At 34.6% G+C, this 24,860-nt stretch overlaps 1 long non-coding RNA gene across 1 annotated transcript in view; it reads right to left on the reverse strand.

Annotated features, from left to right (window-relative positions):
• Window positions 1–1,072: 1,072 nt before the first annotated feature.
• Window positions 1,073–24,860, reverse strand: part of LOC120753086 (uncharacterized) — a 275,704-nt gene continuing 251,916 nt past the window's right edge. The window contains exon 5 of the long non-coding RNA XR_009207872.1: window positions 1,073–1,141. This is a non-coding gene — a long non-coding RNA (uncharacterized LOC120753086). The remainder of the gene's footprint in view (window positions 1,142–24,860) is intronic.

Raw genomic sequence — 24,860 nt, forward strand, 5'->3', positions numbered from 1 at the left:
GATATTCAAGACAAAATTAATTTTGTTTTCAGTCCTTCAGATGTTTAATACATTTGGGAAGGTCATTTATGCTGAAGTTTAGTATAAACCCAACCCTAGACTGAAAAAAAATAGAATTCTACCTTCAATCAACCTAATCTAAATATATTAATTCATATTGCATTATTATGCATTTAAACCCCAGGGAAATTAAAAAGAGGGAGGTGTTTTGGTTTTGTTTTGTTTTGTTTTTTTTAATGCTATTTTACTGTATTTTACTAACCATAGGCATATAAAAATAGGCAACAAGGAAAAATTTGGTCTCAGTAAATAACTTTCTGTCTTATACAGTTCTTGTATTGTGAGCAAGCCACACCTTAGTGCACATTCACCTAGTGGAAACAAGTACTTTAGTGTAAAAAGAGTATGAGATCACCGTAAGAGCAGTGTTTCATGTTGGGTTCTTTCACTTCCAACACAGAACAAAGCGCTGCCACTGTTACACTCTCCATGATAAAAGAGGCAGTGAGTGTCCCCCATTGCCTCACAGGAAACTAGGAGAGTACATTTGTTTCTTCAACATAGGACAACCTAATTTTCTCCTCATGATGGGGATAACTGAGTGAACAAAGTAATGGGGTCTTAAGTGGATCAAGTGGAGCATATAATTGAAATTAACATCTCTTTTGAAATTTGCTCTTACCTATAATTAAGATCTTAGTATGCAAATAACAACTTATGACCTAATATTCCCTATATGTCCCTTTCCTGATTTCCATTAAAAAAAAGAACTATTTCACCTTCTAGAACAGACCAAAGAAATAAACCAGTCTGATCTGTCAGGATCCCACAAAGCAGGATGTACAGAAGTGTAGTTCACTAAAGCTTGCAACTCACCTGCCTTGAATTGGATTAGCTGATTTCTTAGCTAACTATCACCCCAAAAAATGATGCCAATGTAAGGTATCAAAAATCAGAAACATTTTTTATGAAGAAAAAATAAATACACTCATCTGTGATAAACAAAATAATTACACTGTGACCTATTTTATTTGCACAAATTTCCCTCTTGAAAAATCTAGTCTAAACTCACTTACTAGGTTCAAGGTTCCTTCTCCTCTGATCCAGTGATACCACTCTGCCTCTTTTGAGGATAGGAGTTCTAAGAAAAATAAAATAAAAGGAAAGTTGATGAGTATTTTTATTGAAAACACACTTCAGTGCCTTCAGGTTTTAGAATGTTAGTCAAAATGGGTGGTAAGATGCAAAACTTACCTTCGAAGGCACCATATCTGCCAGGTGTGAAAACCAAATGCACTAAGGATGTTTTCTTGCATCATGTGACTTGGCTTTTGACTATCTTTCTGTATTTCCCCTTTTTTTTTTCCTATTATTTAAACATCTCTATCTTTGGTAACAATAATCACTCTGTATTTTTAAAACAGGAACCTTAATAATCTATTGACTTTCAGATGCATCACAGTGAAGAAAAAATATCTCATAGTTTGTCAACTGTCAGAACTTGATCAAGCATATCCTAACTAATAATGACAGAAACTTGCATGATCTGTTAGGTATGGAACATAAAACTTATGTTCGTTTCAACTACTCTGTGAAGCCTCATAAAATTTTGAGAGAGTTACACTAAGCTAATAATATATTGCTGCATCAATTGAGCCAAAAAGCATCCATAAAAGTGTTCCTTATACATGCTCTAAAGCCTCCTGAAGGGAGAGGAGGAAGTGAGGAGAAGGAGAAGGAGAAGGAGAAGGAGAAGGAGAAGGAGAAGGAGAAGGAGAAGGAGAAGGAGAAGGAGAAGGAGAAGGAGAAGGAGAAGGAGAAGGAGAAGGAGAAGGGGTTTCTCAATGTAGCCTAAGTAATGAGAATAGAAGGGCTTTGTGCAAACGCTAGTATTTGCTGTCTGAGGAGGCAATTTACTTACCGGCAATGTATGAAATTAGAATGTTTGAGTGTCACAATAACTGACTTGAAAAAACCAGATACTTGGATATAAGGAATTTTCCTTACTCCATTACGTGATTTTACACACATGCCTCAATATTGTATACAGTTTTACTACCACAGGGTTGTGAGGAACAACTGTGTGAGGAAGGTGACATTATATCTCTCCTAGATTGCCAAATAGAGTGGTTATCACCTATACAGAAGGTAGTATTGCAACAGAGAGTTTAACAAAGCAATGAAATATATCGTCTATCAAAATAATTTTTTTTCATCTAGTTGAAGGGACAATTCATTTTCACTAAAAAGTATTTTCATGCTATCAAATATGTGTTGTCTTTTACATAAATTAATTAACAAAAAATATATTCAAAACACACAAAATTTTACAAACTCAGTTACAAATATTAGCTTATAAAATCCTAAACATTCACTGAATTTGGGAGGCTCATTCCACAATCCTCTCAGAGAAGCAAGTAAAAAGATCCAAGCCAAATAAAATAACTTGCCTATCCGGCCCTGGTGTTCAGATCACTGAATTCTGCTTCATTCCCGAACTCTAAATGAACAGTGCTGAGGTAGTTTTTTGGCACAATCATTGAACTCTATCCTAAAACACAGTGTTCAGAAGATAAGGGACTTATCTACACTGAATTTTCTGTGCTGAACACTACTAAACAGCATTCCTAAGACAATTTCTGTAGAAAAACTCTTCCTGATTGTATCCTGTTGTCTAGCCCTCATATTTTCTAAAGCCCACGTAACACAATGATCAGACTTGTACTCTTCAGCTGCCTTTATTCCCCCTCCAATGAATCTGGGACATAATTTCTGATTGTGATTTAGTGAGTTCTGACATCCTCAGCACATAGTTGAGGCACACTGAATTATCACTGGTGTCATGGTTTTATGTCAGCTGGAGATGAAACACCATGCAACCATGTGCTCAACTGCCCACCATTCCTTCCCCCTATCCTGGGGGAATGGGGAGGAGAACTGAAGTAAAACTTGCATTTTGAGGTAGAACAGTTTAACAACTGAAAATGCAATAAAATTGGCTACTAATAATAGTAATTATTATAATAATGATAATAAGAAGGGGAAAAAGCCCAAGTGATGCACAGTACAATTTCCCACTGACCGATACCAGACCCCCCTTCCAGTACCCAAATCAACCACCCTTCCAGGTAATACCCCTCAGTTTACATAGTGGGCATGAAATTCTCTGGTGTGGAATATCCCTTTGGTCAATTTGGGTCACCAGTCCCAGCTATGCTTCCTTCCAGTTTCTTTTGTGTACCACTTCACTGGTGAAGAAAGAGACAAGGAAAAAAAATGTCCTTAACTTAGGATAAACACTATTTAGCAAGAAACCAAAAGATCAGTGCGTTATCAACACCATTCTCATTCTGAATCCGAAACACAGAACTGTAACAGCTACTGAGAAGAAATTAACTCTATCCCAGCTGAAACCAGGACAGCTGGCCAGCTACTGACACTTGCCTATGTCCCTCAGCATTAACCTGGGGCTTCTCTCTCTGAGCTTTGCATTCAGTATTATACAGCTCGCAGTACTGATAATATCATTGGAACAGGTTCTTACGCAGCAAAATGCAGCAGGCTGATGTTGACCACAGCATTACAGCAATTCTGCATTAAACCAGCCTGATGGTGTCACAGTTGAGACACAGTGATGGCCAGCGAATACTCAAGTACTGTAGCTTGTTGGCTCAGATTTAAGCCAGGATGTTTGTGTGGACAGGTCACATAAGTCTCAAAAATTACCAGGTGATTTTAGGCTGACCCTGTGAAAAGTCAACCATGTGTTGGCCATTGAAAGCCCAGTTTCAGCTTGAAACCTTCTCATAAATATTGGCCAGCATGTCCAAGATCAGCTCCTTGTGTGTCTCCACCATGGTAGAGGTCAGCTGCTGGTGGCACCCTGATGGTGGCTGCTCCCTGCCGTCAAAGATGTATTAGCAAAGAGGCACACAAGGGCAAGGCAGGGCCGTGTGCTCTTGAGGTTTTTTGATACTTAGCTGCCAGAAGGGTAAACGTGAGGCTTTGGACTAAGCTTTTTGGTAAACTCTGCATTACACTACCACTGACATTAACAGCTACACACAAAAACAAACCCTTCTAAAACAAGTACAGATATTTGTTCTTTTTCCAGCTGAGTTAGGTAAGAATCAGGATCAAAATTGCTTGTTCTCCTCCTGACTTTTAAATCTGTTTGCCTGCCTCAGCTTCAACAAGAGGACATAAATGCTTTTAACCAGAACACTCCTTGGTATTCCCTTGCAATTTGGATTCAGTCAGCTCTGGGCTATGAAGCATTCTATGAATTAGGTCTCCATGCCAGGTTATTCTGCTCCATCTGCTAGGTTAGTGTGAAAATGAAGTGAACAAAATCCCTGATGCAGTCTCAGAGGATGTCTAAATGATGACAGACAACAGAGTGACAACTCCTTTTACCACTGTCTACTTAGAGTGGAAGACACCTTAGCTGTATCCCACTTAAGTGTAAATTAGAGAAGAAAAGCATTTGGGTGGACTTGATTCCTCTGATAACCTCAAGTTTTCAGGGTCTGTTCTCTCCACCATCAATTAGATGAGAAGTTTAAATGTATTGCACACTGTGCAGTGGCTCTGTGTACTGCCAATATACCATATGTCAGAAACACCTGACCCTCGTCCTGATATTCCAGTGAAGCATTGCCTCAGTTACAGGGTGAGTATTTCAACCATGACCATCAGAGGTATGTACAAGCTGGAATACCACTTGCACTGATGCTTCCACTGATTGCAAAAAAAGGACACGTTTTATGAAAATTATACTCATGACCTAAGTATTGAGATCTGTGTTGGCTTTTATGCTCAACTTTCAATCAGTCTCACCCTGAAGTATGCATAATGCTCTTCTATATTTTTATCTAATCCTTTAACATACTGGTGCAGAGATGAGAGGGGAAAATTGCACTTTTTTACTGAACTCTGAGAAAATATTTTCTCTTTATTTTTACCTTGCAAAGGAGTTAAACCACAGACAGTGTCTGTGCCTGACAGACACGTGCTTTAAAATATGAATAATTCTTCAGGATAAAGGGGGACAGCTGAGCTAAAAGCCATCCACACAAAACAAGAAACATATTACAGGAGCTTGTTTCTTTCCTGCTTCAAATGTTATGACAAGTCATTTTATCTCTCTTGTGCTTGTCTCTATATGTGTGAATAATATTCTGCTACTTCACAGACATTTTTAGAAGTTGAATTAATGCGGTCACTGAATTGGAGTAGCCTGTCATTGCTTAACTTTGTTACATTCCTTCAGAGAAGGAAAAAAAAAAAAAAAAAAAAGCAGAATCAGCAGCAACTGCACCAGCAACAACATTTATAGCATATATAATGGATGTGAAAGTACAAAAGTAATTAAACAAATTCTGGAAGTAATTTTTAAGGAGTAAGTGCCAGTTTGATGTACTTAATATGTTTTCTGCTTTGATGGAAATGGGAATCTCAGCTGAGGGTGTAACTGGAGCAGGCGAGAGCCATCTTACAACTAAAGGAATACAACCAGGCTTGCTGAACTTTGGAGGAAGCACAGGCTGAGTTCCAGGGGGAGGCAAACAGCTGTCTGCCTTCTATGGGTGAGTTCCAGATTTTCAATAGCTAAGAGGAAACATGCATATATCAGAAGTACTATCAAGGAGTCAGATGTCTTCCCACACAGACAGCTCAGGATGGGGGTGGTATGGAAATCTGCAAGATCTGTATCTGAACATGAAACATTCATACAAAAACATCCTGCTTACAGTATAGATCACTGTAACTCAACAATATAATTGAATGAATGACTCCTAAATAGTAATGTTTTGTCCTCCTAATAACCCAAAATTTCACTTGTCTCTATAATTACATTGTAATCAATCATTTATAATTCCATTTTAGTCAAGTCTAATTTCATATTAAAATAAATCCCCTGATCCAGGAAATTCCTTCTCTATATATAAGAAAGATTTTCCTATTTAAAAATATAATCACAAATAGATCTTTATTCATATTAATATATGAGAAAAAAAAAAGGATATGAAAATAACTGGAAGCTAAACTACATATTTAATAAGATTATTAAAAGGAACGTGCAGTAAATCAAATATTTGTTCTACAGAGCTATTCACCATATTACTCTGGAGGCAGATAATAGTTAACAGAGAGGAGTAAAGAAGTATGATTGTTTCAAAATTAAGTACAGGTCACTTTTTAATCTCAAAAACTAGAAGAGGGAAGCAAAAACTAGGATTTTTTTTCCCCCCCTTTTCAAAAGAATGTACTTATACTATTAAAAAAATAAAAGGAGATGTACTAGGAGCACAGGCCTCTTTTTATTCCTCATGGGAGAAGAGAGAAAGAAGGTAGGCTGCCAGTACATAAAAGTAAATATCAGATAAGAAAATCCTAGTCAATATATTTTTTCCTTCAGTTGAGCTACTTTTAATACATACAGTCCTGTCTATTTCTAGGAGACATATGTTATTGGAAATATTAGTTTTGCTGTACCTATTGCTTCTGCCAGCCTGCATCAAAGTAAATTTAGAGATGTGCTGACAGTCTAATACTTGCTATCAGGTTCTACCTGTAGATAAGAGTTGAAAAAAAGAGTGTTGAATTTTTTCACAATAATCAAATGCTTCTATGAGGGATATTAAAAAATAAAAATAATAATTAAAAACACCCCTTCTGATTTCAATGTAGACAGTGATAATGTCTGAAGTTATTTCCCATAAGTTTTAAAATTAATTATCTTGAAACATAATGTAAAATAAGAGTATCTGAGCCGTTGTCCAAAACCAATGAAATGCATTTGTATAAACCTGATTTGTAAGATTTTCATCCTTAAAGGTGTCTGGATGGAAAGCAGCAAACATTAGCTGGACAAGCAAAACAAAGGAAGAGTATGCAGAACCCTCACCATCTCAGATGTGCTCAGTTCTGACTTTTCCCTTGCAAAAACAAAGGAACAAACCCCTTTTCTCCCTTCCTCTTCAATTTCAAACCAAACGAACCTAACCAAAAATACTGACACCTCTCTCATTTTAGTTCTTCAGAGAAAATGAACGTGGCATATTTTTCCTATTTCTCAAAATGAATCTGATAAGACTCCCATTCAGTATGAGCGCACACACAACTCCTCCTTCCAGATCAAAAGTTATCCTTCTCCAGAGGAATTTGAGGGAATGATCTGTAGGGCATGGCATAGCTATACTTATGGTCTTCATTAGTATTTCACAGTTCCATTAAAATCTTTGCTTAAGTGTGTAGTTATTATTGAGAAGGAAGTCAAGGACTGCCCAGAGAAGTTGTGGATTTCAAGCTGGAAGTTTAAGGTTGGATGGGGCTTTAAGCAACCTAGTCTAACATAAGCTGTCCCTACCCATGGCAAGGGGTTGCATATAAAAAATATCTAAGACTTTAAATATGTTATCTTGTCATATGATACCTCATACCTGTAATCCAATTTCATGTAGACATATGGACAAAGTTCCTCCAGTTCATAAAATTATACCAGGTGCTGTAGGGGGTGTCTGATACTGAGACCAATAATGAGCTAAGGAGAACAGGAAGAGTTTTAAGGACTCCTGTGCAATCTGTAATGAATTAAAATACAGTTTCAGCAGTGACTCAGGTGGATGAAGGATAGCTGATGGTAATGTTCAGCATGGACAGAAAAAACATATTGAAATTGTTGTCACAAAATTAGTGAACTCGCATTTTATTTTTTACATGGAAGCTCTAACCCATAGGAAACACCTAACTTTGCACACACTTTGTCTCTTGACACAGGCCAAGAGGTAGGAAGGGTCAAGGTAGTAAAAACTGTTGCAGAAACTTCTCATCCAGAGAATTCTACAACTGCGATCCGAGCCCTAGAAAGATTTTTTAACTCATGTTTTATTGAAGAGACGTGTAGGCAGTAGGAATGTCAGGCTGGTAAAATTCCTTTAATTTTTTATTGTAGATACTTGCCTCATCAGTCACCTTTGTAGAGTTTCAACACAGTACAGTTTCAGCACTGAGGACTGTAAATAAATTTCATTGTTGTTCAACATAATCTTGTACTTAGGTTTTACTTCTGTTAGACTAGAACAGAGGCTTCATACTTACAGGGCAATTTGATACTCTGATCATAGTTCTTAAATTGTATTTTTTTTCCTTCTTTAATTTATACAAGTATTTCTGTTTCTATTATTTATTGTTATTTATGCATACATTCTAAAAATAAAAAATGGATTTTTCCAAAATGCTACTGTTTTCATCAGCACAATAGAATATATACTTTTTAAATTTGTTTGGCAAAAATCACTGTAGTTTTTAAACCAGTACAACCCATTCCTTAGCCTGCCCTCGGATTGACTTGCATGAGCTGTAGTCTAAATCTTTGTTTTCTCCAAAAGAGGGATTCAGAACATTAGGCAGATCATGCAATATTATGTTCTATAATCTTTTCCCCGGTGGTTAGTGTACTGTGAATCGTGGAAGTTAGATGACTGAAATGTTCCAAGTTCATATGAAGAAAAACTTCACATTTTACTTTAATCTCTCAGAGTGTCTCTGGCTTTCTTTGGCAATGTAATTGAATCTATCTTGTTTTTAAAGCTCAGTGGTTTTGTAGTCATCCAGGAACTATTCTTGTGACAAGACAAACTGGTCTGGGTAGCAACTTCTAAAAAGTCAGTTTATCTCCCCTGCCTTGGAATGTTCTTGCCTGTACCACCTCAGGTGGTATAGAAAGCTCAGGACACACTGATTCTAACAAGAATGTCACAGAGTTACCAAGAAAAGTGAAAAATCAGTTTCTAAGATTAACTAGTGTCAGTGCTACAAAAATAGTCAAGATTCTACAAAGTAGTGCTTGTACCAATTTACAATTCTTTAAGGCTCAGCCTTGTCAAAAATATTTCACTTAAGTAAACAAGCCGGTAAAAACCAAATAAGAAATACAAATGTCTTCCTGGATCATAAACAGAACATTCACATTGATTCCTCTTAATTTTCTTGTGTATGAATTGTATCTTTCAAAAGCTCTCCATTATTTCTCTCAGAACTTATTTCTGTCTGATGTATAGGTTACTTATCAATAGACAATTACTAGAATAGACTGCAATAATTGAAAACCTAGGTGTGATTTTAGATATATAATTTTTTTCCCTCATGCATTTGCATTTCCTTGCTCTCTGAATTTATTTTATCATCAGTGTAAAAACTACCACTGTTTCATTACACGAAGAGTGAAGGGTCTCATAGTTATAATATGAAGTAACAAGATTAGCAAGAACAGCCCAAAATAATAGGGAATATTTTTCAGATTCAATCAAGAATGTCAAATAACATCTGGAAAGCATGGGATAATATTTGAGAAGCAAATACCACAAGAATATGGTTTGTAATAAAACATAGTCTGAGTTTTATGAGATTTGAAAAGAAACTCTTATCACCTTTACTTAAAATTGAGGGAAAAAACTTCAGAGTAATACCTGGAAGCCCAATTTCTGCAGCTCAAGACCAAAGGAAAATACGACTAGAAAAAAGGAAAGAAAACATATCCATAAAGGTTCTTAAGCATGGATTGAACAGGGTATCTGAGAAGCTTTGCCACATCCACTCTTGAATACACTCAAACTTTCTGGGAAAGAACTTGTGCTACTTGACCAAATATTGGCATTGGTCCTGCTTTGTGTTTCAGTAGAAGTCCCTTTCTGGCCTAAATTATCCTAGGTTTCTGTGATTATAATGCTTGTAATGCTTATAATGTAAATACCCACAAGGTGAGTTGCATAAAGAACCTACTCATCATTTAAGTAGTAAGGGGTATCAGAGGTCCTACTGACTAGCATCCCTCTGAATGAGGTACTGAAAGGTTCCCTCCTGTATTTTCTGCTTCCTTAGGAAAGTTCAAATCACTTAAAAGATGAGTAATCTTCAAAGCCTATCCTAGGTCACTACCTCCATCAGAATCAGAGGGGAAATTTAAATCTTGCCATTCTCCCTTTCATGAATTACATGAATTATTAATCAATCAGAAGATCCACTACTTTTTTTTTTTTAAACAAACAAAAAATAACATCTATTTACAGCATTTGCGCTGATCCAGCATGACCTGGGGAGGTGACTTAAAACAATTTTAATGGTTAAAAAACCCCAAAAAACAAAAAAAACCCCCACCCTTAGAAATAATGTCACATGTTTTTGAGTATACACCTGGACAGCAGTGAAGACAAAGAAGATAGTCTTTTACTGACAGTTTTCTTGTGGCATACGGTCTTAAATACACAATTAGTGATAAATACACAGTTAATGGTATCTTAAATCATATTTTTATATGGATTGTATTTGTGTGCTTACTTCTGGAAGAAAAAAAATGCTCCTTAAAACATCTAGGTTTACAAAGGAGATAGAATTGCTTTATCTACAAAACACAGACATACAGATATGATGTAATCTTACATTTACTACCCTAATGAGCTACGAGCTGTATTTTAGATATTTAATATTTTATCTCAATTTAATAAACTACAAAAATTCCTCACACACACCTCACATCAATGGAGGCACTTCTCAAGAAGACAAAAAAGAAGACAAAAAATGGCCACTGACTCGTCTGACATAAGTAAGAGTAGAATTATGCAACAATGTTTTAGTTTAAATTGTCATTAGACAGTTAATAGACTCAGTGAAAATCTTCATATAGGAAGAGAAAATCAGTTTCATTTATAAATGAAACAGCTATAGATTATACAGACACATCAAGGTAGCAGATTTCGTACTCTAGGCCTAAATCACGTTAATGAATCACACTTCACTATTATGCATTAATGTTATACATTGTTTTATAGGTGTGATACTCTTTATTCTGAAATGTATGGAATACAGAAGAATCAACATTTTTAGAAGTGAATTCTGCTATTAATATATATTTTTAGAAGTGTTTTCTCATTTTCCCTAAAATAATGGGAAGAACTTTCTTAACTTTCAAATGAGATTGAAATGATGTTTGCCAAGGGAGGGTAAACAAGCCGAGCTCATTAGACATGAAAGCTTTCTTTGAGGACAGTAATGTCTAGCTATGTATAAATTAAAATGATTGCAAATTTTCTATCATAATTATGACTATTATACATCAGCAATGTGGAATGGTGGAATGACCAAAAGTATGCATACAAATAAAACTCTGATGCTTTCTCTTTTCTTGGTAGAAACTGAAATGACAAAATATTCACTGAAGTCTGGAATTACCTTACTGTGGATGGAATTATTCTTGTGTAAGTAGGATTTCCATCAGCTCTAGGAATTAAAGATATAAGCTGGGAAATTCATGCTTACTATAAATTGTAATAAAAATACAACTGATTTGTGAAGACCTACATCTACACTGCAGATCAGCTACATATGGATAAAAATTCTTGTAACATTGAACATATATAACTTTGAGGCAATACCTACAAAAAGCTGAAAAAAGAGTGGAAAAATAAAGATACAAAATGCATCTCAGGGAAAATGTAATCTTGGAACCATAACACAGAAAACAAACAAGTATTTCTATGTTTTGTTTTGTTTTTTTTCCTTTTAAATGAATTCTAAAGCCTTTCCTACAAATTGCTATGTGCCTTTTTCTTACAAATAATTCCGGAGTCAAAGACAAAAATAATTCATGCACAAGTATGTTATCTAATTGGAACATGGAGTTACAATGTTTGACCTTGAAACGTTTTTGTAGAAATAATCAGAAATGTAGGTGGTTTAACAGAAGAAGATATCCTCATTATCATACACTTTCTCAGTGTTTTATACTCATTTTTGTGAGTTCAAATAGGGATTTGAGTATAAAAAAGTGAGGCTGTGTCATATCTATCTGTGTTGATTAAGTTTCAAGATTTACCTAATACACTGTTCTGAGAAAATCTTATTTGGAGCAAACACAACAATTACTTTCTCTTTTAAGTCAAGATTCCCAAAGCCTTTGATAGCCTTTTATAGGACTTACAGACTTTGGAATAATTTTTGTCTATCACCTGAAAATCTTTGGATCTCATTTCCACCCAAGTTCCAGAGTTCAGCACACACTCCACAAAAATATGTATGTGTCTGTCTCTCCTGTGTACAGTATTGTACACTGTACATGTACGTGTGCATATGGATAGGTATGTATAGAAAACGTATGTACTTTGCAGTGTCAGTACCTATATCTTACTTACAACTCTATCAGATAAACTTTAAAAATAAGTATCTCTCATTTTTAACATAAAATACTATTTGAAGCTGAATGTGAAATAGGAGAACTAAATAGGAATATTAGAGTCCAGAATAGAAAACCAGTAAAAGCAGATTTCACTTTTGTATTATGACAAAAGCAGCAGTTTTAAAAAATGTTATTTAATCTCCTACCTTGAAAGAATACAGAGAGTCACCAATCAATATGAATAGGAGTATACTAGTAAATTATAAATAGTATATTATGGTCTTTCATTCCTTACAATGGCTGATAGATTAATAAAATGCATATTGTCTAAGAGATGAACAAGATGTTTGGTCAAAAGCTCACTTCAGCAGTGTAGCTTCACTGAAATGGATGGCTTTGCCTTGCTTTATACTACTGAAAAAATCTAGACATTCCATCTTTTTTAATACTTAGAGTACATAGAAAAATTTCTTTTATGTGCATCTTCTCTCACTACATTGTATTTCTTGTTTTCAAAGTGAAAGGCAACCTAAAGCTGTAAGAGTCTTTCTTCTTTTTTTTTTTCTGCTAACTTACTCTGCAATAAAGGCACAATGTTACCATATGCATGCTGAAAAGCTTTTCCAGGTGACTTAATCATAAATTGAGAGTATTTGGGGATAGGGGTGGCAAGAACAGATGAGATACTGATACTGAGAGTTTTCTTATTGCCTAAATTCTGTGCCAACATGATGTCAACATGAAGGGATTTATTCTATCGGACCTTTTTGTTCAGCTATGCACTTCCTGTTAATTAGATCAATACCTGTGTCTATTAGGAGCTGGTTTAATATTCTTAATGAAGGTTCATTTAAGGTTCATTCTGGTTACAAGGTAGTTCTTTTCTCATATTTTAAAAAACTGCTTTTATACCCTGTATTCATTTGTAGTTTGTAATGATCTTCATTTAAGATTTTTGTTAGAAATCTGGAGTAGTTGCACCATTAAGAAGTGAACACAATGAATTAAAAATAGTAGTAATGCTCAAAAAAATTTTATTTTTCTTTTATCCCCTTTAGACGCATGTGCACTTTCACTTCCTTCCAGAACTGCCACTTACCAGTGACAAGTCTGCTTTCTGAACTTGCATAGAAATACATCTAATATTATGGCAAATCATTTCCTCTAAAAACATATCCCTTTCTTTGATTTTAAAAGAAAAATCGTTCTTTGTTATTAATCTGAGTAAGGGAAAAGTATATTATAACTGGAAAGTAGGACATGGCACCTGAAGACAGCCATATATTTAAACACTTAACTACCAAACAAAGAGGACTAGAGACATTAGGTTCACCAATTTCAATTAATTAAGTTAACCAAGTTTGAAGGTGCTGGAATTTTTCATAATTCAATTTTGCATTAAAAAGTTAATCGCAGTCTTGGTTTTGACATTAACAGTTGAAATGTGGCTATTTAACACTTTGCAGTCAGACTATTGTTCAAGAGATAAAAAAATAGTATTCCATTTCAGGCCTTAAACATACAGCTGATATTTTTTATCACAGATCAAAGTAAACTAGCACAAAAAGTACACCCCCAAAGTCGTTTATCTAGTGGAACAGAAATCTGAGTGTATACTGGTTTTGTTTTACTGATTGTCATCATAAACTATCATGATGTCCTTTGAAGCGGAATAAAATCCATCAAACTACTCGTGAAGAGATGAGATAAACTGCAGGGTTAAGGGCTGGTTTTTGGATGATTGATATCAGTTCTGATGTTATCTTCAGTAAATATTCTAAATTGAGTAGATATCATGTACTATATGTTCCATTTGAGGAACAGAAATAGTCTGAAGTCTCACAATTCTAGTCCCATCATACAGAAAAAAAACCCCCAAAAAACAACAAACCAACCCCACCCCCCCCCCCAAAAAAAAAAAAAAAAAAAACCAAACCAAAACAACAACAAAAAAAACACCTGGGAAAAAATGCAGAAAATACACTACCTAAAAATGTATTTTGGAGGATGGAGGCATCCATATCAGCTTATGCTGACTATTTATTTTGTTTCACTTTGTTTAGCAGGTAAGGCTTGAGAACCATGACTTTGACTTTTGATTTCCATGGGATTCTCTGGTCCTTGACAAGAAGGAACATAGCATAGTTTCTGTAATATCTGTCAGTCTGCATCTTCTTATTTGATAAACATTAGTTTTACTGTCACAGACATTTGTACTAGTGAATTTGTGCTTGTTGAGAGAGAAAGCTTCATGATTTCATATAATGTTCAAGATTTTTGGACATTAAACATGGGATGTGGAAGTTCCTGACTTGAATTCATCTAATCTTGGTGTCAACAGTCTGACTTTGATCCCTCAAGGCACAATAAGAAATGCCATCTTATTAAAATCCCCAAGTTTTTATATTTATTTATACAGAGAAAAGAAAAAAATTCTTCATAGGGCTAGTTAGGAATGCACACACACATTTTTACTGTTAGTTATTTAAAGTAATAAAATATTTTTCACAATGCCGAATGTGCTCCTGACATATATCAGCTAACAGGAGAAAGACTACCCAAATTTATCAGTCAATATAAAATATTCAAGATCCAAAAGGTAAAGAAAATCTTTTACTTAATCTACCTATTTTTTTTTTTCATTTTTGAGGGTTTTTAAATCCTTTCTACTCATAGCAAGATTCTTTCCTATGTTCTGTACAATTCCCAGAGTACAAATGTAAAGATGTAAGTATAACATGTTTTATATTAAAAAAATATGGCTTAAAACATGCCAAACATGACACTCCCAGTCCTGATATCATTTATTCAGAAAAGAAACAAGAGAAAGTAGCAATTTAAATGCCACTTCACTAAGAGGAAATAAATCTACATTGAACATCCTACCTTCTGCAAAATTACACTTCGCCGTCTGAACTGAAGCACACTGATGATAATAACCTCAAATGCATAATGTTTTATTCTCTTCAATGATATTTCCACTCCCTTCTGAAGGATAAAATAAGGCTGTGTAAATAAGTCTTTGCTTGCAGAACAAAGATAGCATGTAATAATTTTAGTACTTCCTGGCTGGAAGAGATAAATATATTTGCAGCACTATAGCAAAGTGCTCTAGCTTCATAGCAAATACAAGGTTTAGAAAATGCATTGTTTTCCCACCTTGGTTCCATAATTCCCAAGAAATTCCTACAAAAGAGTGAAAAAATAATGTTTTTCCACAATGAAATTATACAGTTACTCTTTTCTACATTACTTCTAACAGCGTTAGAATTCATGTTCTCTCTTGCCACAACATTCTAAGATTAAAAGGGTTCATACGTAAAACATATGTAATATATATTACTTGCTCTTCATACTTCATAGCTTTTAGACTACTAGCTAGTTCTAAAAAAACCCATGGCTGGAAATAAATACAACAGGATGTTCAGAAGAAGCATTTACACTATAAATGGGTTTGCAAAGTTAGCTGCCCACTTACATGGACCATGTATTTTTCTTTATAGCTGCCATATTTAATCCCACCTTTTATAAGAAATAATAAATTTTGTCATTCTCTAAGAATGATGAATTTAGTTTTTCTATATTGTGGCACTTTACATTACTAAAACAAGACATATAAAAAACTCCAAAACTTAGTTTTCTTTAATTGATAGTCATGCAATTATTTTTAAGAAAACTTTGCCTCAAGACCTAAAATCAGTTTACTGGACAATGTTCATTGCTTATAAGAATAACTTACTATATTGGATAACATCCATTTATTACTTGAGTTTAATTTAGAATTTAATTTCATTCTAATTAAATTTTTCCTACATGTTGAAGAGACCTATATCTAACCTCATTCAACTTCACAAATGACTTTGTGTTAACACCAAATTTATCAACTTACTCTGTAAGGATTATATATATACAATGAATACAAAAAGCAAAAGGTGAAAGCAAGACAAACCCCATTCAGCAATACTATGACACGCAAAGGGGAAAAAATTGTCTCCTTAATTCACCAAATCTAAATTAAATGAATTGATGACATCTGTTTATATATAGGATACTGTTTATTATTGTTTAACCATACTGTTGAAATAATGGTGGGTAATAAAATCATAAATCAGAGAAAAACAATGACCTTTAATATTAATTACATTTAGCTTTATTAATTAACATAATTGATCTGTAAAACTTTGTTTTGTGGGTACACCCAAAAGAAAACTCCCAATTCTAAAACATGAGGGACAGCATCACAGTGCAGTTGAACAAATAAATCATGTATGGCAGCCAAAGAAGAGATAATGTAAAACAACTTTAAGGTGCATGTTTTTCTTAGATCGCTGGCAATTCTTCTCACAATGTGCCAGCTGCCATCATAGTGTTAAAAGTTGTTGTGTAAACATTGGAAGGAACAGTCTGAACTGTATAAAATTATCATCATCTTGCTCCAAGCTTTTATCACTTTTTTTATCTTTTACATCTCTCAAACGTTGAGATGGAGGAAGCTTAAAAAAGTGTGATCCAGCTTTAGATCCAGCTTCCACATCCATCATTCTGTTTAGTATTTTTTTGCTTTTTCTCACAATCATACGTTTGGTCTAGATTATGAAATATTTACCATAAGTACTTACCTAAATCTGAACTTTATGACAGGAAGATTAAACAACTGAGAATGACATCAAATAAGATGAAAAACTGTTGATAAACTTGCATTGAGGAAAATGTCCCAACAGTACAGATAACCCAAACCCTGAAGAGGTTTAAGAACTTTAAGAGCTTTAAATATTTAAAATATGAGAAGATGGATGGGATGTTGTTAAAAACTATTAAAGGTTTTTTCATGTCAACAGTATCTAACTTTAGCAACCGTATTTTGAAATGCCTCTTCAGCAGAAGCCCAAAGCCAGACAAGATAAAAGGAATTTTAAATGTCATGAATTGGCTAATTTTAACAACTGGATCCTACACTCCTTTATTTACTTACTCTCTTCATACCTTCATCTCTTGGTTTTTAGCATTTTTGCAATCATTTCTAGCAGATAAAAAAGGCCTAAAACTAGGTTCAAAATAAGTAATTTATTTTCTCACTTCTCTTCCATGAACCTAATATAACGTGTCAATTTACACTCTGGTTTTGTTCAAATTTCTTTATGCGCCTAAGAAGTGAAAGAAGTTTCAGAAGTATATTTTAGGCAGTCTGAAAGAATATCTCTTGCTTTCTTTTCCAGACCCCTTTATCACAGTATCATCTGAGTCTCTGGGTACTTCTGCAAGCAAGATGAGCAAAGCCTTTTAACTGGATGGGTCAGCAAGGAGAGGGAAAGAAGGTGACTATACTGCAAGTTCAGCTGTGGGGGAGACCAAAGGGACAAAATGTTAAAGTGAAAAGTAATAGATTACCTCAGCTACAAGACAAATAAAGCAACCACCTCCCCTCCTCTATCAAGCAAAAGAAACACAGACATAATACCAGGAATTAAGGAATCTTTCCAAAGTACTATGGAAAAGTCCCATTTCCAAATCAGCAGCTGTTGTCTTGTGGCATGGAAATGTCTCTCTAGTGGAGGAGGAAATGGTGGCAGGTTTTTCTCAAATGTTACCATGTGTGCCCTGCAGAATTGGGAGCCTTGCTGAGCTAGGCAACCCATGGGAAAAGAGGTGGCTGGTTACAAGGGTGAATAATTCTGCTCTTACAACTCTAGGTTAGTTTGTAGTCTCTCAAAGAAATGCACAGTGACATGGATGTGAGTATGAAAGAAGACTACAAAATGTGTCTAAACTGGTTTGTAGAAAATCAGAGTGATGGTCTACAGTTCCGCATTACAGGAAAAAATAAAGCAGAAGCTACAGAAGCAAAGTTAGACCAAGCCGCATAGAAAGCTAAAAGAGGTTCCCTGTGCTAGAATTTTGTAAACTTCTCCCAGAACGCAGAAAACAAGACAAAAAATGTTATTGAGTGTGCAAAGTAGAAAGTTATTTTTGATCCATACAGTGTAAAAAGAAGCATAGAAATTATCAGAAAGAGGTCAGGAAGGGAGGAAGCTCATGCAGGAAGGTCAGCTTCCCTTCAACTATCATGAAATCCAAGTTGCTGCATTTTCATATCAAGAGGGTCAGTTCAAGATTTTAAAGTTAAAAAAGGGGAATGCCAATGTATATTTTAGAAAGCCATCAACCAAGATGTGCTGAAATTTGTTGTACTCGTGATGTACTCAACCATCCCAAAGTCAAAATATTCCATATCTTAAAGCGAAGGTTAGGACAGATGTTGGAAATATTCAAGCAAGAAGGAACAGAGAATTATCAGAATACACTGACAGTGAAACAGAGGAGAGTGAAGCAATGATAGAAGTGAAGTTTAAGTAATAAAATTATGACATGAGAATAGCTGTTCCTAAACAAAGGCTACTGATAGAATAATCAGATCGGAAGCTGGAGGCATGATGTACAGGTAAGACATAAGAGGATGTTATTGAACAGGTGCAATTTATCAGTAATCATAACGCACACATTTCAATATGTCCTTGCAGGAACAAAACCAAAGTAAATAGCAATAATGATAAAAATCATTATGGTTATAGTTGATTAAAAAAAAAAAAAAAGACACTATAGTAAAATGTGAGGACTTATCCAGGAGGAAAAAATGCACCTTAAAAGCTGAATTTTTAAAGGTGTTGTAGAAAATGTACAAGAATAAAATTCTCAAGATTCAGAATAATGGCAACAGTGTCATAAAGAAATAAGGAAGGACCAAAATGAAACCAATACAGTTATAGAGTAAGGAAAAAAATGGCAATGAGAAATCAGAAGAAAAAGTGAAGCTGTGTCTGAGTTAGGAAAGGATGATCAGAAGTTCTCACACATTCAGTGAAGAAATGCAAATAAGCCAGGCCATTAAAAAGTTTGCAGAAAAAAGTACAAAAGCACAAAACCCAGAAATAAATCCTTGTTAAAGCACATCAGAAGCAGAAAGCTCATCATGGTGCCTTTAAGGTCAACAAAGGATTAAGGTATAAAGCAAGCACAAACAGCAGCCAAATGGATGTTTTTCATCTGTGGTGACCCAGAGGCTGGGGAACTGCATATATGGCAAATCCTTTTACAGGGTACTGAGAAGCAGGAAAGTGAAGCTAAGGGTCAATGGAAGAGATCACAGAATAAATACATGAACCAGTAGTAGCGAATGTCTTACATCAGACAGTATTTATTTAAGTTCTAAAGGAACTCAAGGATGAAAGACCTTAACGACTAATGACAGTGTATAAACTTTCACTTAACACTCTTTCCATATCAGAGGCTTCGAGAATAATTAAGCAAGTGAGAATTTTTAGCAGAACTCCAAGGAAGAAGTGGAAAACTGCAGACCATTAAGATGACATTTGTACCAAATAAACAAGTGCAAATTACTCTGAAGAAAAGTATTAAAAGGCACCCAGATAAATAAGATGTTAAGGACAAAAGTCAGCTTTTGAAAGGCAAGGAATGCCTAGCAGATTAACTGGAATTTTTTTAAGGAATGAACAAGCTATAGGACCCATCTCATCTGGTTTACTTAGGCTTCCATATGATGTATAAATTCCATCATAAGAAATTCATCAAAGAAAAATCAGGATCAGGCTGTTGTTTAGAGAAAAAAAAGTCCCTGATGTGGAACAGTAATTTTATGAATGTATAGCAAGAAGAAAGTATGGAGTAATGGCGAACTATCACAGAGAAGAGTATTACTAATTGAGTTGCACAAGAGTAAGGAGTAAGATCTATGCTGTTCAAGAGATTCACATCACAAATTACCCAAGAAGTGACTAGTGAGGTGACAAGTCCATGATGATGTGAAGTTATGCAGGATGATAATAACAAGTACTATCTGTTACAGAAACAATAAAATGGAATATCCAATTTAATGCAGAGAAACACAGTGCAACATAAGGAGAGGAAAAAAGTCAAACTCCACCTTAACTATGCATTAATACTACCCCACTTTGATATCTTCAGATCTTTATCGATTTTCTTTGTACATTTCTCAATTCTCAGTAAAAAGAAAGAAAATATTATGAAATATCAGGAAAGAAATAGAAAATTAAAGAAAATGGTATTACACTTTCACATAGAATCACACGAATGCTGTTCCAGCTGTGTTGCATTGACTTCTGAGATGAAAAAATTCAACAATAATGAAACTGAGTGGTGACAAGGACAAGACAAAGTGCAAAGCTGGAAAGGTATATGATTTTGAAGCAATTAGACAAATCTATGGAAGAAATATCTATTCAGGGTATACACATTATGGCTCCTGAATCTCAAACACTTTCTAATGTGGTAGTTTTCTAGCATGGCATCATTATGCAATTTTCCTCTTCATTAGGGAAGTGCTACTGGTTACTGCCAGAAACAGGATACTTTGCAATATTGACTTTCGGTCTTACCCAAGGGAGCATCTGTTCTTGCATGATCCTGAATAGTAATACAGACAAAATCTGAACCTGTAAAATCTTGATTCCTTTTTATGTACACTTTTCCATTGCTTTTTTACTACTGGAACTTTATAACCAAGCACTCCCGCCCTGCAAAGTTCAGAAAGAGTTTAATTATGGATAAAAAAACTACTACGGCCTTTCCCTGAGTAAACAAAATCTTTTCTGAAACTTCTTTTATTAAGCAAATGCCTGAAAACATGTTTGTTCAAGACACTCTGTAAATGAGCTGGGAAATTAGAGATCTTGCTGAAGCAGCTTTCATCTAGAAACAAGGTGGTGGGGGGGTGTTCCCTAACATGAACGACAGAAGTTCAGGTTTAGTTAAAGCTAAGTAAGGATTTGGTTTTGCTTTCTCTTGCCCTCCTCTGTGCCTGAAGGTGGCAGCATCAAGATACTACAAACTTAGCAGTTATAATCAAACAAAACATCAGTTACTCCTAAAATTAAATTTGATATGCAATTTAAAAATGAATAGTTTAACACATCCTAAAAGGGATACATGGATTAAATGCAATAGGCTATACTAAATAATTTAAAATAATGACTTGATTATTTTCTTTGAATCATGCAAAATAGTTCTTCAACAAAAGTTTTTAAATAATACCTGCAAGTTACTATACTTTAGATGATAGATTTTCTTAGAATATATTCATAAAGCAAAATTTAAAACTTAATATTATCTTGTATTTAATACATCTGTTCATTTCCTGTTGCATGTCAGCAAGCAGGGAGCATCACCTGTTCATTTAATTTATCATTTTTAAGTCTATATGTAATGCAAATATTGCTTCATCTCTTCAACTGAAGCACAACTGGAATCTTTCATGTGGTAGGAATTTGATACAAAATTTTGGCAAATCAGGTACGAGGCTCAGCACAGCTGTATAACAACTCATTTGAGGTCTGCAAGCAAATGAGGCAGTGGTGCAAGCAAACATACAGAGTCACTTTGGCCATTGTTTCTGCTCTAAAGTGGATATATCAAGAATAAGCAGAAAAGTGACAGTGGAAAGGAACTTTAGTACTTATGCCTTTTATTTTTTTATGACTACAGAAAATACTGCTTCCATTCAAAATCCCCTTCCTAGAACAGACCACTTGACTATGAGCTTGCAACAAGATTTTGAAATTATGTTAAATTGTGACACTTAACATCACATTAAAAAGGGAGAACAATGAAATAATTTTAAAGATGTTTGTATATAAGTCTAGAAGGTAATAGCAAAACATTAGTGTAGAAATATATAATCATGGACCATTACAATTAACATACAACTTGGTCTGTAATGGAAAGATTAGGACATCCTTACTTACTTATTGTCAAACCACATAAGCCTCGCAAAATCCTGGTAGCTGAAACTTGTTAGAAAGTGTGAGATTTTAAGGCAAATGATACCATTTATATTTACTATTTCCTACTTGCAAGCCTACAGACTTCATGGGAATTAGAACTCAGAACTGAAAATACAAGTATGAGTGTTCTGCACACTCAGGTACCCTCTAAAATAGTCAGAAAGATACCCCTGCATTAAAAATGTGACCCAAGTGTCAAAGGACACTGCGTGCAGTTGAGCTCAAAGAACGTGACTTACTTCAACTGAGGAGGTACGTAAAAGGTGCTATAGGTAAACACGGTTTGAATGGTACATCACTTTCGGAAGAGGACTTTGGCAAAAACATTTTGTAAGCAAAAAAAGCTTAATTGTTTAAGCAATGGGGTTATATCTTAGAAAATGATCTGCTGAACTTTACCTTGAGAATCTGCATGGAAGACTCACTAAGTGGTATTGGCAACTGCACAACTACTGTAATATTTTTCAGTATTCATTACTGTAATAGTAAACAAACCCAGAATTACCACCTGACATTAAAATTACACAAAAATTCCCTTCAGTAAGGCTGTCAATTCAATTGCCTCAAGCTTTATTATCATAATTCATTCTGTATGAAAATATCAAACAGCCAGGCTTTTATTTAAGCTAAAATTTCTGGAAATATTTAGTCATGAAGGCTTACAAATATTCCCAAAGAAAAATGAGGTACAAACATGTCATTGTGCCTATTCCAAGAATGTTATTTAATTTAGTATCTCTAAGCTTTGAATTGAGGACTTTAACTCAGCAGGTAACTTCTGTGCAAAGGTTTTTCATGTGAACTAATTTATAAATTGTCTGGGCTGCAAAATTCTTACACAATTTACCTATGTCCCATGCTTTTATAAAAATAATGTTCATAGATAGGAATATTTAACAACTCAAAAGATAAAAATATTATTGTTCTGCTTTCAGACCCTCCAAAAATCCTTCCACACTCCAAAAGTACAAACACAGAATCCTCCAGAGCGAAGAGGAATCCTCTAGCCGTACTAATGACTCTTCTTCCCCTGACAGTCTTTCCCAGCTACACCCACTGAGGGAGGAGCCATGTACTGGCAAATTCAGATACTAGCCAATTGTGAATCTTGAGTTTACCACAAAGTTGATGAAATGCATTGTTTATAAAGAAAAAAAAATTTTTTTGCATTTTTGGACCTTTTATAGTTTGCCTTTCCCTGCACCTCCTCTAGTCAAGGAATGCACACAAAGAAATCAGCAGTAAAAAGAACTGATATCATTGAAATCATAAAGTCAAGCACTCAAGCTGAGTTTCTGGTTGCCAGCACAAAATTAACTAACATACATTGCTAAGACAGAATATCTTAACTACAAGATCACATACACTGTTTCTTTAATGATTCAATTTTTCCAGAGCACTGAGTAGATCTTCCATGGAATCAAAGCACAGTAATGAGGGAAGTTTTTCAGTGTAGGACCTCTGTCTGACTTATTATAGAAATGGTAACAATATAATATATAAAATACAACAAAAAGGGAAAAAAAAAAAAAAAAAACAAACCCACAAACAAACAAACAAAAAACCAAAAACCAACAAAAAACCACAGAAAATAATAAAATACAGAAAGAAGAAAAGGATGGCTTCCTGGCTCACACTCCTGAATTCTATCCTATGGAAACAGATTTTCTTCCTGACTTCAGCAACTGAGAAGAACGGATTTCTCATGCTTAATTATTACTGAAGTCTTTTTTAATTTTTTATTACTTTTACCTGATGTAGTAATGTGAACCCACTAGCAGAAATGTTTCTTACAAATGAAATTGAAATGAATAGAAATTTTCCATAAATAAAGCCTTATGTCACAATCAGGACTCAGAAACTGAGCAGTAAATGTTACCCACATTATGGGCATCTGTGACCTTTCATTCTCAGTAATTCTGTTTCCTTTCTACAAGTTGGGGTTAATTCCACCCCTCCTCGAGAAGGATGTAATGAAGATTAATTAGTGTTTGTGAAAAACTCAGATAGTATATTGATGCACACTGCTGAAGAACACTTGAGGAAATTAATCATTTCTTCTTTACAGCAGGAAGTGAATAGCCCAGAGTAAATAATACATGGGACAATGCAATGAACAATTAGGACAAGAGAAAATATTGAAAAGCTGCTTATTATCCAAGCAGAATTTATTTTGTGTATGCAATAAGAAAGGGATCCTGTAACTGAAGATTGCTCTAATCCAAATTCAAAAGGTACAAACTAAGAGTGAGAGATAATTCTAATTTGTCCCCTCCTTAATTTTCAAGTTCTTTGCAAACATAATAATGTTATCTTAAATTTCAATATAGTCTTAAATTTCAATATGTCTTTAAATTTCAATGATTATACTATAATGCTATACTTATTTTAACAGATTGAAATTTTTGAACCATTTTTAGATCCAATAATTGAAGACAGAATGAAATATCTAATTACCATGTTAAGAAACCATATTGGACTCCAAAGAAAGAAATAGTGGCTAAATCACTGTCAGAGCCAATAGCAACCCACTCTTCTATGCTGATGACTGATGATTCTCTCACTGCCCATGAGTGATAATATTGCAGAATGGAAAATACACAAACTCTACTTTTTGCCTCAGCAGACCACAAGAGAATAAAAGCTATATTTACATTTGAATATAAAAATAAACATATAATTAGTGCAATATTTTAAATAAAGTATTTTTAATTACTGTAGTCAAAAGGTGAGACTTATTTACGACTGTAGGGTGCACATTTTTTTCCTGGACTCCTGTTGTTATAGATTATAATACATTATCTGGTAGTCTTCACCAATTACAAGCTAGTAGTATTTAGCAACACACAGTGCTGCTAAAAATGTTTTAA

The sequence above is a fragment of the Hirundo rustica genome, chromosome 5 (genome assembly GCF_015227805.2).
Source record: "Hirundo rustica isolate bHirRus1 chromosome 5, bHirRus1.pri.v3, whole genome shotgun sequence".
NCBI classification, from domain to species: Eukaryota; Metazoa; Chordata; class Aves; order Passeriformes; family Hirundinidae; genus Hirundo; species Hirundo rustica.